Source organism: Sitophilus oryzae, unplaced genomic scaffold (genome assembly GCF_002938485.1).
Source record: "Sitophilus oryzae breed Bouriz unplaced genomic scaffold, Soryzae_2.0 scaffold_179_pilon_pilon, whole genome shotgun sequence".
Classification (NCBI taxonomy): domain Eukaryota; kingdom Metazoa; phylum Arthropoda; class Insecta; order Coleoptera; family Curculionidae; genus Sitophilus; species Sitophilus oryzae.
The window spans coordinates 5,594,349-5,613,332 of NW_022146501.1; the positions used below are offsets into that span (position 1 = coordinate 5,594,349).

At 31.4% G+C, this 18,984-nt stretch overlaps 1 protein-coding gene across 1 annotated transcript in view; it reads left to right on the forward strand.

Annotated features, from left to right (window-relative positions):
• Positions 1 to 12,764: 12,764 nt before the first annotated feature.
• The window catches only part of LOC115882848 (aryl hydrocarbon receptor protein 1), a 325,993-nt gene continuing 319,773 nt past the window's right edge, over positions 12,765 to 18,984 (forward strand). Inside the window, exon 1 of the mRNA XM_030901097.1 lies at positions 12,765 to 13,028. The gene's annotated coding sequence lies outside the window, so the exon portion shown is untranslated. The remainder of the gene's footprint in view (positions 13,029 to 18,984) is intronic.

Consider the following 18,984-nt stretch of genomic DNA (forward strand, 5'->3'; position numbering starts at 1 on the left):
ATTTTAATACGTTTTTTTCGTAATTAATTAGTATGATACACCCGATACACCATAGGCGTAGTGAAAACATATAATATCAAAATATAAATATCCCTTCAAGCGGCAATGTTAAGTAAAATATGTGCCACGGCACTGTTTGGAAGAATGGTCACAGTTTGGTCTCGGGTGCTATTTGTCCTTGTATTTTTAGTCATTGATGAATATACATTATACACCCTAACCTCACTTTTCCACTTTGAAAGCAAAAGTTATTTTCGATTTTCGACTTTCAACATTCAAGTGTTTAAAACAGCAAAAGACAAGGACAAGATTTTGAATGTTGTGTGTTTTGCTGGTCATTAACGTGATTAACGTTTGTTATTGTTCTGCTATTAGACAAAGAATTCTTGGGCTATGACACTTTAGCGGCAGAACTAGACTTGTGGCGGCAAAAATGGAAGCAGCTACCTGCAGTCGACCGACCTAAAAACGCCATCGAAACGATAATCGGACTGTAACCAGTGTATATTTCCAAATATATATATTTTATTAATGATCCTAGCAACTCTACCAGCGTCAACAGCTACACCAGAAAGGTCTTTTTCAACCTTAATGCCGCAACCGCGCATGCGGTATTCGGCGATCTCCGATCGGGGCTTCGCCGATTTCCTATGTGTGTGGATGAGGAAGTCGGAGTTCGGCGACTCGATCGGCTACGAGAACGAGCGCTCATCTCTATGTTGTTGCTATCAGAGCCCGCATGTGTGGATGGAAAGGCGAAGTCCGATCACGAGCGTTCGGTAGTTGACGAGCGCTAGGAGTTCGCTAAATGCCGCATGTGCGGTTGCGGCATAAGACGATTGAAGGACTTCCTACGTAACTCTACAGGTCAGGAGCGATTGACAGGACTTGCTCTATTAAGCGTACATAGAGAAATAAATATCGATATCGAAGAGGTAGTCAATCGTTTTTCCAGGGAAAAGACCAGTTTATCCTTTAAGATTAATAATTTTTACCTGTTACTTTTTTAAAATTTTATTTTCAATTAAGATTTGAGTGTAGCCCAAAGCGATTTTTTTATTATGCTTTTTTCCTAGCAGCTTTTGTACCCCCCCCCCAAACCAAACCCCCCCCGAAATTTTGGTCTAGATACGGCCCTGGGAAGGAGGAGGAGGAGGAGAACGTATACATACAGATACACAAATCTATTTCCCAAAAAAATGTTTTTCACACAGCTCGGGATCTCTACTACCAGAAATCAACAGAAGCTTTAAGATAGCATAGCATAGACAACTCACTATGGTAGAATATACTTGGAAATTATGGTGGCAATAACCAAGAAAGAACGTAAAAGAATAGAGTGGATACGATAAAGGACCCAGGTAATAGATATCATCCACAGAATCAAATCGCTCAAGTACGGCAATGGACATGACACCTCGCAAGAAGGACGGACAACAGATGGATCACAAAGGTTCCAGTATGGTAACCAAGAGGAATTAAGAGACCTAGAGAAAGACCAAACCTACAGAGGTTGCTCTGACCACCGACCAGCAAACGTCTCTAGAAGAGGCTATACTGGAAATGGTTGAATAAGCGGAAGATGATGATGATGATGATGAGTTTTAATAATCATAGTGTTGTCCTTAGTTACTTTTGAAAGAGGGTGTTTTAACATTGCTAGATGAATAAGTGACTGCCCTCTACTTGCAAAAACGTTACAGCGATTACAAAAAATGCTGAACACATGTACCTGGGCATACGAGGCTTTGGGCCTTAAGTTGAATATCGATAAAACCAAAATCATGTGCACTCCCCCGGAAAATCATAACAATTTCTTTTCTCTCTCCGATTTTGGGATGCGGTTTGGACCAGGTTTTAGACGCATCTATTGTGATTAAGATGCTATGTGGTTTTCGACAATATATTTAGCGAATTCTCGTATACAGAGTGTTTTATAATAATGTACAAATTTGGTTAAGAATTTTTTCTACCGAAAATTTACAATTTTTGAAAAATCGAAATTTTAACTATGTATAATAGTTAACTATGACTAATCTGTATTGAAATTAGAAAAAACAATTTGGTGTTTTTTTTTTATTTTTTTGTTTTAAGGAAAATACGAGTTTTTTCGAAAAATATGCATTTATAGTCATACATTTGGTCCTAAATGGTACAAAAGGCATTGTACATTTTGCATAGGCCCACAATATACTGATATAGTGTGTATCTTAAACTAGCTGAACAGAAGTTTGGACCGATGTATACTGGCTGTTCAAAAAATATATGTAATATTAAATAAACTTAAATTTTATTATAATTTATCAACTTATTTTATAAATAAAAATATTATTCTGATGTTGAATGTTTTTTTTTTCAATTTGTGTCAGTTATCTGCTTTTAGATACACTCTATATCAATAATTTGGCATATGCAGAATGTACAAAGCTTTTTGTACCATTTAGGACCATCGTATGACTAAAAATGCATATTTTTCGAAAAAACGTCGTATTTTCCTTAAAACAAAATAAAATAAAAAACGATCAAATTGTTTTTTCTAATTTCAATACAGATTAGTCGTACTTGGTAAAAATTTCGATTTTTTAAAAACTGTAAATCTGCGGTAAAAAAGATTCTTAACCAAATTTTTACACTCGCATAAAACACCCTGTATACGAGAATTCGCTAAATATATTTTCGAAAATCACATAGTATCTTAATCACAATAGATGCATCTAAAACCTGGTCCAAACCGCATCCCAAAATCTTTTTTAGTTCAAGAGATATTCAACTTTAAATTTACCCTAAAATTTTGCTTGTCCCGATAATTATGTCCGGCAGTTTATTTGACGAAATTGTCCACAAGTACTAGTTAAACGCTTTTCTTCACTTACGTACACCAGAAAGAAATCTAATAACTAACCTGTTTCTTTCACTTTTTAATGGCCAAGCCGTAAGGGGAATTCCCTGGTGTCGATCCCGCAGATCCCGCACGGTAAATCCCGCAAATTTGATCCCGCGGAATCACAGAGGAATCCCGCATTTGCGGGATTGCATTCTCTGATATACCGACTATAAATCATTCACTAATATATATTGCTTCCAAATCAAACAAATTATATTGCAGGGCTAACTTCTTTGTCATTATAACGAGAATATACACTCATTAGAATCAAAACTTGTTTTGGTGATATGTTGCGTTTTTTTGCCTCTGAAAATTACATTATTTAAAAGGTATTACAACCATTTATTAAAGGTGAATTAATAATTCCCTATTATAAATTATAAATACATACCTTCAAACGTTATTAAAAAATAAAGATTACAAATCAAAATTGAAAAACATATCAATAATTCATATATACGCTCAAGATGTAATAAAAACTATAATTACTGCATAGTCGCAGCTTGCAATCCTTTTTCGTAAGAAAAAAAGACAAAAAAAACTCATCCAGCAGAGACACAATATTGCAAATTAGCATTCAGTCGAAAATTATCCGTTTTACTTATGTGCATAGATTAAAACCAGCGTATTTTGCATGACAGATGTTTATTCCGTCCATCCTATATTTTTAATTTGACGTTTGGACGAACCTGCAGTCTCTTAATTTGGTATCGGTTGCCCGTTAAAAGATATGACAGATAAAAGGAGTTTCGGTGATAACAAGTGCGCCAATTAAGTGGCAAATTGGCAAACTACACGCGTTTTTACGCTCCACTAACAAAATTCGAATTAGTTTTATAATGGATTAAAACCGTTTTATTTTTAATTGAATTAATTTCTGATGAAATATATAACCGTTTATTTCGGATACGTTTATTACGGAACTTCCACTAGCCACAGCCTTTATAGACTTTGAGAAGGCTGAATTTTTTTTGACAGACCTCATATAGAGTGCGTCTGTTCATTCTCTAGCTACGGGGTATCCGTGAGAGGGGAAACGATATTCTCTCGATGTTTTTCATAAAAAATTAGAGGACGCGTCCCATCAATAAAAATTCGACAAATTTGCAAGTAGCCAATAAAATGAGTGGGCGGAGCGATTTGCGGTGTCGTACTCGTCAAGTCGACGTATAAAATATATTGCTGTTTGTTTAAATGTTTTTTGTCCGCATTCCTTTCATAGACACAGATCCAGCAGACGCACTTTACACTCAGATGCAAAAAAATGCAATGGAAAAATGTTTAGTCAAGTTTAAAATGATATACAGGGTGGTCCGAACTGTATTCCGGAAACTTCTGCAGCATATTCTGCAGATAAAAATAAGTAAAAAAGTTCCTATAAATTTATGTCCTAAAGTTAAAGGTTCGAAGATACAGGGTGTAGAAGTTTCATTTTTATTTCGATTTGTTCCAAATAATTTATGAAGTAACGTAAATATTTGGATGTAAATTGGTATCTTGGAGGTTTTTGACATGAGAAGTTTGATCTTGATGTCAATATGACTCCTACTTGTAGAGGACGCCACCTACATATTTTTAACTGGTTTGAAGAGTAATAACTTTTTGTTCGTATATACAGGGTGTCCCAGAAATAAGTACAAATATTTTAACTGGTAGTATAGTTCAACCCCAGAAACACGCCTATGAGGTTCTTTTCGCGAAAAAAATTTTGGAAAATTTTTTTAGTTTTTAGTTAAAAAACATAATTTCTTAATAATATGGCAACATAGGTATTAGATTAAATTTATAAGAAAGAAAATCCAGAAAAGATCCAGTGGTTCTCAAAATTTTAGCAAAAATTCATTTTTTTTGGAAATTTTCAAAGTAAAATAACTCCGTTATTTTGGACTTATTTGAAAAACGATAAAGAGAAAATATGTTTCTTTTATCGAGATCTGCCACCCCTTAAAATATTTGCACTTATTTCTGGGACACCCTGTATATACAGGGTGTTTCAAAACAAATACGAAAAACTTCAGGGGGTGATTCCTTGTTCAAAATAAAGGGTAGTTTGCTTCATAAACGTTGGGTCAAAAGTCAACCATTAGGGAGATATCGCGGTACAAAGATGGCGGAAAAATAAATGTTTTTATTTTTTATCTTGAAAACGAAAAGAGATAGACTAATGAAATTTTACGGAAGCATTACTGTTATGAAAACACACTTTCAGGTATTTTTTTTACTTTTTTAAAATGAGTGGAAGGGGTTGAAATAAACTACCCCTATCATTCTTGTTTACGAATTTTAAAGAAAAATCTTATTAAACACATGCAACTGCTTCAATTTGGATAGTTTAGTTTGTTTAGAAACTTTTTTACCTCTTGTGTTTTTTTGATAAAACTCACCGATTGAAAATTAAAAAATAAAATATAAAGCATTACATGTCAGGACAAAAACATTTTTAGATTAAGAATCTAGTGATAATAACGATAATAATAATCATCTAAATAATAACGTATTGCAGTAGAGTAATGTCAAATAAAATAATATTAGGAACATCCTAAAAAGTAACAGCGGCCGACTAGATTTTTTCCTAAAAAAATTACAGCAGCCCACTAGATTCTTTATCAGAAAATGTTTTTTGTCATGACATGTAATGCTTTACATTTTATTTTTTAATTTCAAATCGGTGAGTTTTATCAAAAAATACAAGAGATAAAAAGTTTCTAAACGAACTAAACTATCCAAATTAATTCTTTTGCATGTGTTTGATAAGATTTTTCTTTAAATTTCGTCAACAAGAATGATAGGGGTAGTTTATTTCAACCCCTTCCACTCATTTTAAAAAAGTGAAAAAATTACCAGAAAGTGTGTTTTCATAACAGTAATGCTTCCATAAAATTTTATTAGTCTATCTCTTTTCGTTTTCAAGATAAAAAATAAAAACCTTATTTTTCCGCCATCTTTGTACCGCAATATCTCCCTAATGGTTGACTTTTGACCTAACGTTTACAAACCAAACTACCCTTTATTTTGAACAAGGAATCACTCCCTGAAGTTTTTCGCATTTGTTTTGAAACATATATATATATATATATATATATATATATATATATATATATATATATATATATATATATATATATATATATATATATATATATATATATATATATATATATATATATATATATATATATATATATATATATATAAATTTTATAAATGAATGGTTTTTGCTGCCGAATTACTAGAATACAATATTTCAAGGCAGATGACGGATCTATTCGATAATTTTTATTCGAATAGTTTTCAACGAATGTTTTCTTACTTAATTTTTAATGATTTTAAACAAAGACTGGTTTAATAAATAATAATAACAGTAATAATTTGTTATACCTTAACAACATTATATTAACAACAAAATTTAAAATCATTTAATATAAATATTTTTTTAAGTAGTAGCAAAATATAAACAACAAATTAGATGTCAAAATTATTTATATTAGATCCTATTTAAAAATAATATAGTCTCTAAATTTTTTGGGGGGCAACGTTGGTTTATTAAATAATAATAATAATTACAGAACTAATTTGTTATATTAACAACAAATTTTAAAATCATGAAATATAAACATTTATTAATTTTCTAAGCATACAATGTAATGGAAGAAAAATATAAATAAAAAATTAGAAATCAAAATTATTTATATTAGGTGCTTTATATTACTGTTTAAAAATTATATTTACTTTTACTGGCATTTACTTTAAAAAATAAATGAAATACTTCTTCGCAAAAAACTACATGTAAGAGAATTAACATAAACAAAATACAAACATCGTTAACTTTTTTTTTAAATTGGCACGTGTAAAACTTTCATTTTAATTTTCTCACGCCATAGTTTGTGTTCGATAACCCCATTTACTTAACCACATTACTTAAATATGATTATTAAGTTCAACTAATTCATATTATTAAAACATCTAAAATACAAATATGTATTTTTAAAATTAATTGTAAGTTCATCTCATCTCTCTTAAAAATTGTTACTTCTCAAAATTTCCCATTAAAAAATAGACCATATATCATATAAAATTAAATAATTGAAAGATCGGACTACGGAAAACCACACAAATTTACGGAAAAATTTTGACAACCTGCACATGCACACAATCGTCAATAAATAAAATTAAAAAATAACTAATATTTTAGTATTTTAACTATTTTAATAAATGCAAAAATAGCACAGTATTTATACGGCGAAGTTATAAAAATTTGGATGCACTGACGCATACAAAAATCAAACGAATACTAAATTTCATTTATCAAAAGCATTCGATAGTCGTAGCTCAACGATAACCATTTAGTCGCACGGCGAGGTTGTCACATATGCTTTAGTATACAAATGAATGAATGATTTTATTCGAATAAAACCATTCGATAGTTGAAGTCATTCATTCATTAAACATTCGATAGTCTAAATCATTCGATAGTTCCCATCGCTACTTGTTATTACGGTGGTTACGCATGTACAGACAGTTATAGCAGCCCGAGGAGGCAATACAAAGTACATATTAAAGTATTTTATTACAAGTATTTTTGTTTTTTTGTACACTTAGTTATTACACTTATTTTTTTAATATTATCCTTAGTTCTGTTAGTGTTGCTAATACTTATTAAAACCAAGCCTGTATCGTTACTTTTTAACGTTTTTTAAATTTTAATATAGAGTTCTAATCAGTGTCGATATGACATTACGAGAATAGCAGTGGCGACTCGTGACCCGTGGGACTGGGTAGGCGACAAAATCTTAATTTTGTCTCTTTGTCGTACGTCGTGCATCGACTCTGATGGTGCTAGAACAGGCGATGTAGAAATCGCCAAACAAAGGCGTTTGCAGTATACACCAACGGTCAAAATTATTTTGTTTTCTAAGGCAGCGCACAGTGTAACGAAAACTAAAATAGTGGAACATTGGCATTTTTCTTCAGTTATCACTATTCTTGCTGAAATTTTTTGAAAGAAATTAAATAATACGACTAGGAATTTTTGCTACAGGGCGAAAAGAGTAAAAAAAGGCGTAATGGACGGTCAAAAAGAATACGAAGTTTTATAAAAGGACTTTAGAGGTATATTTTTTTTATTTACGAAGAGTTTATAGCTCTTATGGACCAAAAACGTTATCAAATTACTGTCGAACAATCATTTATCTCCCGCTAATATGTCAAAACTCAATCAACATTCCTAAATAGTTAAGTAATCAAGGATAAATTAGATAAGACAGCAAAACTCAAAGAGAACGACACAAGTGGCAAATATCTTTTAACAGTATTAAATAATATGATAATATGTAAAAAAAACGTATTCAACTTCAACAAAGGAAACCATAATACACACCTAACAAAAAATTGTGCAACACTTATATTTTTCGTAAGTAGTATTTATTCTTGAAACGCTTCAAACATTTTTATGAGAAAAACTTAAATCTAAGGTCTGCCTGAGTTATGATATACTTTCCATTCCTTAACAAGTTGCTATTAATGCAAATAACTTTTGAGATTATTGTTAACCAAGAGAATTTACGAATACTTTGCAGTTTTCCAAATTAATAAGTGATGCGATAATTTATGTGGGGTGTATATTATTCCAAAATAACATAATATGTAAGGCACTTACATAAAACATGCTCAAAAATCATTCTCAATTTCTTCTCCATCCATATACAAGAGCTCTTTCGCTTCCGGAAACAAGTCTACTTTTTTATTTTTAGAGGGCTTTCTCTTTAATATATCAATAAGTTGTGCAATATATCTTCAACAGTTTCCTTACCACTCTTCCTGGAAAAATTTTGGCGGAACGATCGAAATTCTTTGTTTGATTCAGATGCTTCTTCGGACATTTTGCCGATGGATATAAATTGAAAACGTTCACAGATATCTGCACCATGAATCAAAAGCATATGAATGCTTGAAGGCATATAATACCAACCGTAAAGGGAAACAAATCGTCCTATTGCTGCCAAAAGTCACTAACTAACATTTTTCCGAACAACCAAATTCAATAACTAACTATGTTTTGAAGCGGAGAATCGATTGCAAAAGTCATTATTTACGATTTCTGGCTATTTATGTTTTATTTTAATACCGAATAGTTACTAACTATAACATCTTTATGCAATGCAATTCATTTTTAGACGCATTTTTCTCGGAAGTAATAAAGAGTAAGTTAGTGACTTTTGGCAGCAATGGGACGAAATAGTTCTACTGTCTCTTTCATATGTCACCAAACTACGGTCGAATCAATGGAAAACGTAATTATTGCCGAAGAAATTTATTTTTTTCTTCCAGGTTCGGATCTAGGTGGATAAAATTTATATGTAACGGTATACTAGAAGGTTCACTCTATGGTATTTTGTATATATAACCTTGCGCGAATGTAAGCGTTTTTTTGAAAGTCATAATAAACATGTAGAAACTAGACTTGAAAAAAATTGAGACATTTTTTTCAGGTTTGTTGTTGCTAAAAAACCTCTCTTTACGGAAAAAATTGTTGGAATTGAACAACACAAGGAAACTTCTGAAAATAATAAATTTCATTTTATGAAATTTTTGTACAGATTTGGTAAATTAAGGAAACCATAACTTTAACCCGCCATAACTCCCCGACTAAGAGGTCAACTCAAGAAATATCTCACATGGTGGATCTCTGGGATGTCCTTTATCCATCTATATAAAAAACTTGATGATTGTCCCGCATTTCCCGATTTCGTTACACTGTGCAGCGGCGCAATCAGCGTACGCCAGCGGTAGTGAATATTTTAATATACAAGACCAAAAATATTAAATTAATATTGAATATTACAACACACTTCCGTGTAATAACAGTATTTTTATGCATTGGCAACATTAATAGTAAATAATATAATGTAATAAACCGCTTAAAGTCTGACAAAATTGTAGGGTAGACGCCGCCTAAAACCTTCCCTACACTGACGAGTCGCCACTGGAATCTCTCGGCACTATTTTAGCATTAAAATATGTAGTACTTATAGTATCTTTTACCCTCAAAATTATGCTAAAAAAATTGCTAAAAACAATTGCAAAAAAATTATAATAAATCGAAAAAAAAATTAAGAAAGAGTAAAAATTAAGCGCAACCCCCTGTTTAAAAATTTTACGTGAGGAATCTCCCCACGAGAGATGGCACATATTTTTTTGAAACATCCTGTATAAGTAGATATAAAGCCACTCAGAATCGATTATCTATAAAAGAAAAAGGCCATTTTGAACACCCCGCTGCTTTTTAAAGTTTTAAACGATACGATCACGCCTTGGAGAGCCAGCGCTTTTTCTATAAGCTTGATAAAATCGACTTTATAACTAGGGAATTTCCTCTATATAGCATGTCCTCTTTTTTGATGGTGGGCAAACACCGGCTTGACGTCTAATTAAAACTATAGTCGGCCATCCCTTATCTTCTACGTGATAAATTAATTGCTAGAGTTAGCAAACACACTGGCTCACTGGCAAAAGAAAGGTTGTTACTTTAAAGTATTATTTTTCTTTCTATTTTTTATATCGTCACTGATAAGATAGTTCCTTTAATTGTGTCATGTAAGATAACTGTGTAAAAAAATTCTTACAGGACGAGTTCTTTGGGGTAGTGAGTCAATGGAGTCTTGGTGTTGGTTTTTCACTCGCTCATCACTACTTCGGGATTTAGACTTCTTTACAGCGCATGCGCAGATGAAAAACTTGATGCATATTTTCTTCTGCGGAGGCGTAGTAGCAGTTCTATAGGACGGTTCAGAATCGGTAATAAGAAAAACCCGAAGTAAACTTTACTGTATTTTGACATATCATCAAAAACCTAAAATATAAAAAACCTAAATATAAAAAACCTAAGGCTAAAAAATACGTAATATGTTTTTAACTGCAAATTTAAAAATGTTATAAATATACAACATTTTCAATTTTCTTTTGCAAAAAAACTTATAGGCTATAGGTATATATATATATATATACCGTGTGCGTCTCAAAAGTGGCTCACCCCTATAACTTTTTTATTTTTTCAGTTAAAAAAAAGAGATTTGGTGTGTTAGTATATGACATAAACTGGGATTGATTATCGTATTCAATCGTTTTTGTTCACTTCCTGTTTCATCGCAAATGACTACAACTTTTAATTTTTAAATGACACCCTCGAAAATTTTTACTTTATTCGATAGAAAATGACACTCTGAATAGAATGACATATGATATGTCAACTTTTCCCATTTTTGCTTTTATGGTTTATTTGAAATTGTAACATGCGGTTCATAACGACAATTTGACTCGAAATACCAAGTATGTGGTATCAAATTATTCACAAAAAAATGCTTTTTCCAAATATGTTAATGAGCCACCCTTGATCCATTTGAAAAAAATGAGATATGATTAAAAATACGATTTGGGCATCTTTTAACCGGTCAGGACAAGACACGAGAAACATTAGACGATCAAACCTATTTTTCCAAGGCTCCTTGATTAAAAATTAGTGTTTCTAACACAGCCATGGCACTCTAGATTCAAATTTAAAGAACGATGTTTTAAACGAAAATGTCAAAAGTGACCGAAAAGTATTGAATACGTCAATCAATCCTAATTTATGTCGTATACTAGCATACCAAATCCCGTTTTTTTTATCTGAAAAAAATAAAAAAGATATAGGGGTGAGCCACTTTTGAGATGCATGCACGCGATATAATTATAGTTATCTAATAGATGAAAATAAACCTAATAGTACCGTATGATCGAAATAAAACGACGTCAAAGACAATCGATAATAATTTTGACAAGGTCAATCTCTAGGTGTCATTTCACCACAATACACCAAAACACTTTTACTTTTACAATGGACGCGCGTTTCGCTAACCATGTTAGCATCATCATGTAACACCAAAGGTTCCAACCCTCAACTGTAATAGATGTCATTTACTAAACATTGACATAAAACTTGTCCAAAAAAAATCGCTAATAATAGATAGATTAAAAAGAATAGACCGTTTCCAAACTCACAAGTGTTTTACCAAAATATTATTAGTTTTTTTTAATTTTAAACTAAGTATACACCATTTAAAATTCATTTTTCTCAATATGAAAATAAACTACAACCTTCTTAGGGCCAAACTGGCAGTACAAGCCCTAGTAAATAACGTTTAGAGCTTAACCTTGCCAAAATTATCATTGATTGTCATTCCCCAGCCACCTTTGACGCCGTTTTTTTTTCGATCGTATGGTATCTTTTCTGTTATATAATTTATTTATGGAACTTTATAAGTTGGAATTGAAAACTTTCTTTTTCTTGTTCCTGTTAACCTACCTAGCAATAAAGTTTGTTCTATTTTGTTAATAAATTAAATTTTAATTAATAAAACTTCTGTTAAATAAATCCTCATTTTACAACGCCTATTCATCATTCTAATTTAATCATAATATTTTAACACAACAAACTTCTTCACCCCATAATAACCAACCCAACAGATTTTTATTGACCCCAATAACAAACAATACGACATCACCACCTCTCAAACCGCTCCGTACCAATCTCTGCTTGGCTCACCCTATACAGAAGCCGCCACATCCCCCTAGATCCCTCTAAACACCCCACTCAAACCCACCCTTCTTTTAAACTTCCCCTAAACTCAGTTGAAAAAGGACGATGATCGTATCTTACAGCGCACAGAAAGAGATGAGTAAAGAATGGGACCCGCCCATTAATGTCTGCCATATTGTGACGTAGGGAGCGTTTTAACGAATGAGAGACGGAGTTGAGTGTGAATAGTTGAGTGGGGGAAGCGGTAGGCAGGTCTACCGATCCTGCGACTAGTGGATCGGGTAGTCGATCCTCGTGTGTCCTATATGTTCGTGTGGTGGTACTACCGAGGAGAAAAATTGTGTGTACGGTGCTTTAAAAAGTGACTTATGTACGTGACCGAAAAAAAGGAGGATTGTGATACATATTGAGGTCGTTGTGATATATTTTTTGTGAGTTTTTTATATTGTGTCGGTACTTTGGTTTGTTAGAAAGTGACTTTTTTATGGATAAAAAGTACGTCTCGAAGCGGAAAAAGTTGGGAACGTACTGAACACGAGTGAAATCTAGGACGCCCTTTTGATTTAAAAGGTGGGGTTATATTTTTATTGTTTGTATGAAGATAAATAGTTATTTTTTATACAAGACGATAAAATGGTATTTTATCGTCTAGACTAGCGATGGGAACTATCGAATGGTTACTGAATGAATGATTTCAACTATCGAATGGTTTCATTCGAATAAAATCATTCATTCATTTGTATACTAAAGCATATGTGACAACCTCGCCGTGCAACTAAATGGTTATCGTTAAGCCACGACTATCGAATGCTTTTGATAAATGAAATTTAGTATTCGTTTGATTTTTGTCTGCGTCAGTGCATTATTAATTCTTCCAAATTTTTATAACTTGCCTTCTAAATACTGTGCTATTTTTGCGTTTATTAAAATATTTAAAATACTAAAGTAGTAGTGTTTTTTTTAATTGACGATTGTGTACGAGTGCAGGTGGTCAAAATTTTTCCGAAAATTTGTGTGATTTTCCGATCTTTCAATTATTTAATTTTATACGATATACCTATGGTCTATTTTTTTAATGGAAAATTTTGAGAAGTAACAATTTTTAAGAGAGATGAGGTGAACTTACAATTACTTTTAAAAATACATATGTATTTGTATTTTAGATGTTTTAGTAATATGAATTAGTTGAACTTAATAATCATATTTAAGTAAAGTGGTAATGTGGTTAAGTAAATGGTTATCGAACTCAAATTTTGGGATGAGAAAATTAAATTGATTGATTAAAGTTTTACACGTGCCAATTTAAAAAAAAAAGTTAACGATATTTGTATTTTGTTTATGCTAATTCTCTTACATGTAGATTTTTGTGGAGAAATATTTCATTTATTCTTTAAAGTAAATGCCAGTAAAAGCAAATATTATTTTTAAATACTAATACAAAGTAATAAAAAGTAATACACATATATAATTTTGATTTCTAATTTTTTATTTATCTTTTTCTTCTATTACACTGCATGCTTAGAAAATTAATAAATGTTTATATTTCATGATTTTAAAATTTGTTGTTAATATAACGAATTAGTTCTGTAATTATTATTATTTAATAAACCAACGTTGCCAAAAAATTTAGAGACTATATTATTTTTAAATAGGATCTAATATAAATAATTTTGACTTCTAATTTGTTGTTTATATTTTGCTACTACTTAAAAAATGTTTATATTAAATGATTTTAAATTTTGGTGTTAATAGGTATAACAAATTATTACTGTTATTATTATTTATTAAACCAGTTTTGCTTAAAAACATTAAAAATCATTTTCCTATATCCAAAATAAAAAGTATTATTGCAGTGTAACAACAGAATATTAATAAAAAAACATGCAAAATATATAGTTATACTATCCCTAACTAACTATAATACCAAAGAATAATATTCTTTGCTAATACCAACTAATACGAATATACGGCAACAGCGCCATTCATAATGTATTTTCTGTGTAAATACTAGCACCTCAATAAAAAAATAATGTGTCCTTATCTTTATCTGACTCAAAATCAAAGATGCCGGCTTTTTTCATACTATTGCCACCGACCGCCGACCGCTGTCGGGTTTCTAGGAAAGAAACCTACGTCGCGGGGCGACAACTAAAATCCAGTTTATATTTTATTATAATCGATCCTGACGAATAAATGAATTTTATAAATGAATGGTTTTTGCTGCCGAATTAATATATTTCAAGGCAGATGACGCATCTATTCGATATTTTTATTCGAATAGTTTTCGACGAATGTTTTCTTACTAGCTATCGAATTATTCGAATGAATTGCAACTATCGAATGTTTCGATAGTATTCATTCGATAGTTCCCACTACTAGTCTAGACCAGACCGAAAATATTAATTCACGAGCGATGAAATCGGGAGTGAATTAATTTCGGGAGACGATAATGCAATTTTATCGTCGTGAATAAAACAATATTTCTTTCCATAGCGAGTTACGTTTTAAAAAATATTCAGAAATTATTAATTTAAGGAATTTATTACGAGTAGAAAAAATATTGTGCTGGGTTGGCGTTGGTTCCTATGTAATTTGACAAATAAATAAAGTTGTCTCTTTAGTTGTCAGTTTTGAGTCAATATTTTTTAATTCTCTTTCGTGTCGATTGCTGATTGAATTGGAGCCAGAAATGGCTCAAAACGAAATAAGTAAATTACCAACAGATATTGAGGCTGAGGCGACAAACGCCATATCCAAACTACTTCCATTTAAATCCCGAATAACTTATGAAAAGGAATACAAAAACTTTCAAAAATGGAAGCAAAACGTGCGAGAAGAAGTAGAATGTTTAACCCATCCTGGCTGTTAAAGTATCTGTTAATTGGTCAGTTGTTTCTTTAAAGATGACTTCATAAGAATATTGAGTCTATCTAACTGACGAAGTTTCTTAAAGCATAGTTTATACAATAGCAAAAATACTCTTGAATTCAGTTGTGCATTTCTTAATCTAAAAGCATGCATTAAATTTACTGTAAAAATCACAGATATTTGTAATACAAGACGTGCAATATCTACTGGTGGATCAAGAAGGCTAAGGATTTCATAAAATAGATACCTATAGGAATTATCAGAAATATAATTATCTACTAGTAATTTGTAGATAATTTTTGTTATCTAGTATTTAAGGATCCTAAATTTTCAATAAGACAGTATTCCATATTGTTGCTAACTGATCTTTTGGTATTCTATGATATAACTTGATGACAGTATGTTTTAATTTGTCTTTGTGCACTTCCTGTAATGCCCTTGAACTTTAAGGTAATATTTTAATTGTCAATGCTATAGCTTTTTCGCTTAAATCAGGTCTACATGCCAGATATCGCTAATTTCGAAAATGTATCGAGATATTTTTTGAAATCAAATAGTCCAGAACTATAAAATTTGAATTCGAAGTCGTTCAATCATCAATTTTTCAATTCCTACTTGTCAAAACAAGTGAATATATTATTTGAATACAGATCATCAAGTCATCATAAAAAAATATAACATAAGAATCTATGTTAATAATAAGACAATATGAAATTAAAAAAAAAATAAAAATATGGAATTATGGGCAAACCATACGGTTATGTTGTAAAATTCCAATTTTCTAATGTCCTTATGGATATTGATCTTGCTTTTCATTCATGTAACTTCGGTTTTTTATCTAATGACCCAATGCTCCTGTCAAAATCAATTTCTGATACCCACTGTACGTTTTTATCATAATATTTATTGATATGATACACTTTTATTAAAATAACGTTTACCAAATAGATAAATCTATCTAGTGTTTTATTCATTATTCCGTATTATTTGGTCTTTATATACCATACGATAAAAAAAACGGCGTCAAAGAAGGCTGGGAATGACAAAATCGATTATAATTTTTGCGAGGTCGAACCCTAGACGTCACTTACTTAGTCTATACTCTTCTTTATGTTTAGTGGTGCTTACTGCCAGTTGACCTTAAGAAGATTGTAATTTATTTTTGTATTGAGTAAAAATGATTTTTAAATAGTGTAATTTAAAATTCGAGAAGAAAATAATTTGGAACTAGATTTTTGTGCCTGGAAACGTTCTCTCTTTTTTTAATCTTTCTATAATTAGTGTTAATTTTTGACAAGTTTTATGTCAATTTTTAGTAAATGACGTCTATATAGAGATTGACCTCGCCAAAATTATCATCGATTGTTATTCCCCAACCAGTTCTGAAGCCGTTTTTTTTTTCGATCATACGGTGTCATTTATAATATTAATCTATGACAATTTGTGCCTGGAAACGTTCTCTCTTTTTTTAATTTTTCTATAATTAATGTTAATTTTTGACAAGTTTTATGTCAATTTTTAGTAAATGACGTCTATATAGAGATTGACCTCGCCAAAATTATCATCGATTGTTATTCCCCAACAAACTGTGAAGTCGTTTTTTTTTTCGATCATACGGTGTCATTTATAAAATTAATCTATGACAATGTCATTATGACACATTTAAACATTGTCATTTGGATGCCCCCATTATGGCTTTCATAATAGCACTAGTGCTATTATGAATTCATAATAACACGCAAATTTTAAAATAAGAATCAAGCAAAAAAAGGTACCTAAATACGTTTATTTATTGTAAACATTAATTATAATATCAGTATAATTGATTAAATTAATTCCAGACGATGACAGGTGAGTTGAATTTATAGAGAGTAAATTTATTTCTTGAGTGCTTGAACTTGTTGAAGACCCATCATTGCCAGAAATGTTACCCAAAATATTACCTGACACTTTTTTCTTATTTCCTTTGGAATTTTCTATATAGCTCTCTGCCACTGTGTTAGAGCGCCAACCATCATGTCTTTTAACAGTTAATAAATCCACTCCTGAATCTGCAAGCAACTACGCAGATGATCTAGGGAAACAATGTCCAGTGTATTGTTGTGGATTTGGAAGACTTAGGAACAATGCTATTTTATACGGCATTTTCCCTAAAGTATTAATGCCAACGGGTTGCTTAATACATTTTCCATTTCTGTACCCCACAAAAAATCGAGTATGCTCTGTCTCGCTTGGTCGCATAGCTATATATCTTCAAACCATTTCCACCATATTTATTCCTTCAACATTCCCTTTCGTTATAAAAAAAATATCGTGATATCTTTGTTTTCGTAAAGGGAATAATGACATGAATGCATTGTCCTTCATCTTTAACATTTTGCAGCTGCAGATTTGTCAACTCGATACGCCGGCAGGCTCCCGCAAGTCCCACTATCAATGAAACTTTTGTCAGGAAATAAGTTTTATCATCAGCTTCCAACAAAAAACGAGTTATGTCTTCTTTTCTTAAAATTCTCGATTGTTTTGACCGAAATCCTTCCGATTTTCTTTTTAGAAATGCAATTAAATGGACGTACTTGCTAATATCTGTATTTTTCTTCGCTGATATAACTGAACGTAGCATGGAATAATATACCCAAAGTGATGAAGCCTTCCTATGTTTTGAAAGATGTTCAAAATATGCCAGGAGAACATTTTCGTTACTACTATTCTTGATTCCTTTCCCTTTACACCAATCTTCAAGTTTTACATAGGCTTGCTCGTACGTTTGTCTTGATTTTTGGGGAAGTAGGGAATCGACAACGTTTTGCGCAATGCCTTCAATATCCGAAGGGACACTTTCAGAATCAGAATCACCCATATTAATATTATTTTTTGCTTTTTGCTAAAACTGAATGTTTAACACAAAATTGAACATCAATAATTGAGTTGTCAAAGTCAAAATGGAAACAATCAACAAGCACGATTACCACGGCGCACAGTGGTGTGAAACTGATAATATAACGAGAAAACCCTATATTTCCTAAACCGTTAATCCAATCGCATTGGGACGGATTTTATTCGATTCAGCTTAATAAAATACATCATATAACAGGGTTTAATAAATTTATTTAAAAGTAAACTGAGCACCAATTGAAACGTAACGTGAAAATGTTTGCATCAAGTTGAACATCTTGTATTTTCTGAACTATTGAAGGCGTTTTGAATTGCTAGCCAGATTCTGAAACGCTTTTTTATCGAATTATTGGCGAATACCCATAATACAGGGTATAACAAAAATGCGTGCATTTTTTTACAAAATTTTAAGTGACCTCCATTTTATGGGGGGATGGAGGATTTCCATTATTTGTGGGTATTTTAAAAGAGCTGTTTTATACCTCGGGACGTTTTTGAGTTTTTTTGGTGTATCTCTCTATTGCGATGTTTTCTTTTTTTTATGATTTTCGGTAAGGTTTTAATTCTAATAAATTTATCTCATTATGAAATTAATATATTGTATTTTTGAGTATTATGCGTATTAACTAATGATTATACTAAGCGATTCTACTGTATCGTTAATGAAAAAGTGTTAAATGCTTCTTTTGTTATGCCAAGATACATAATAAAACCTGTTCATATAATTTAAATATACCAGCTAGATAAATTTTTAACGCCCTGT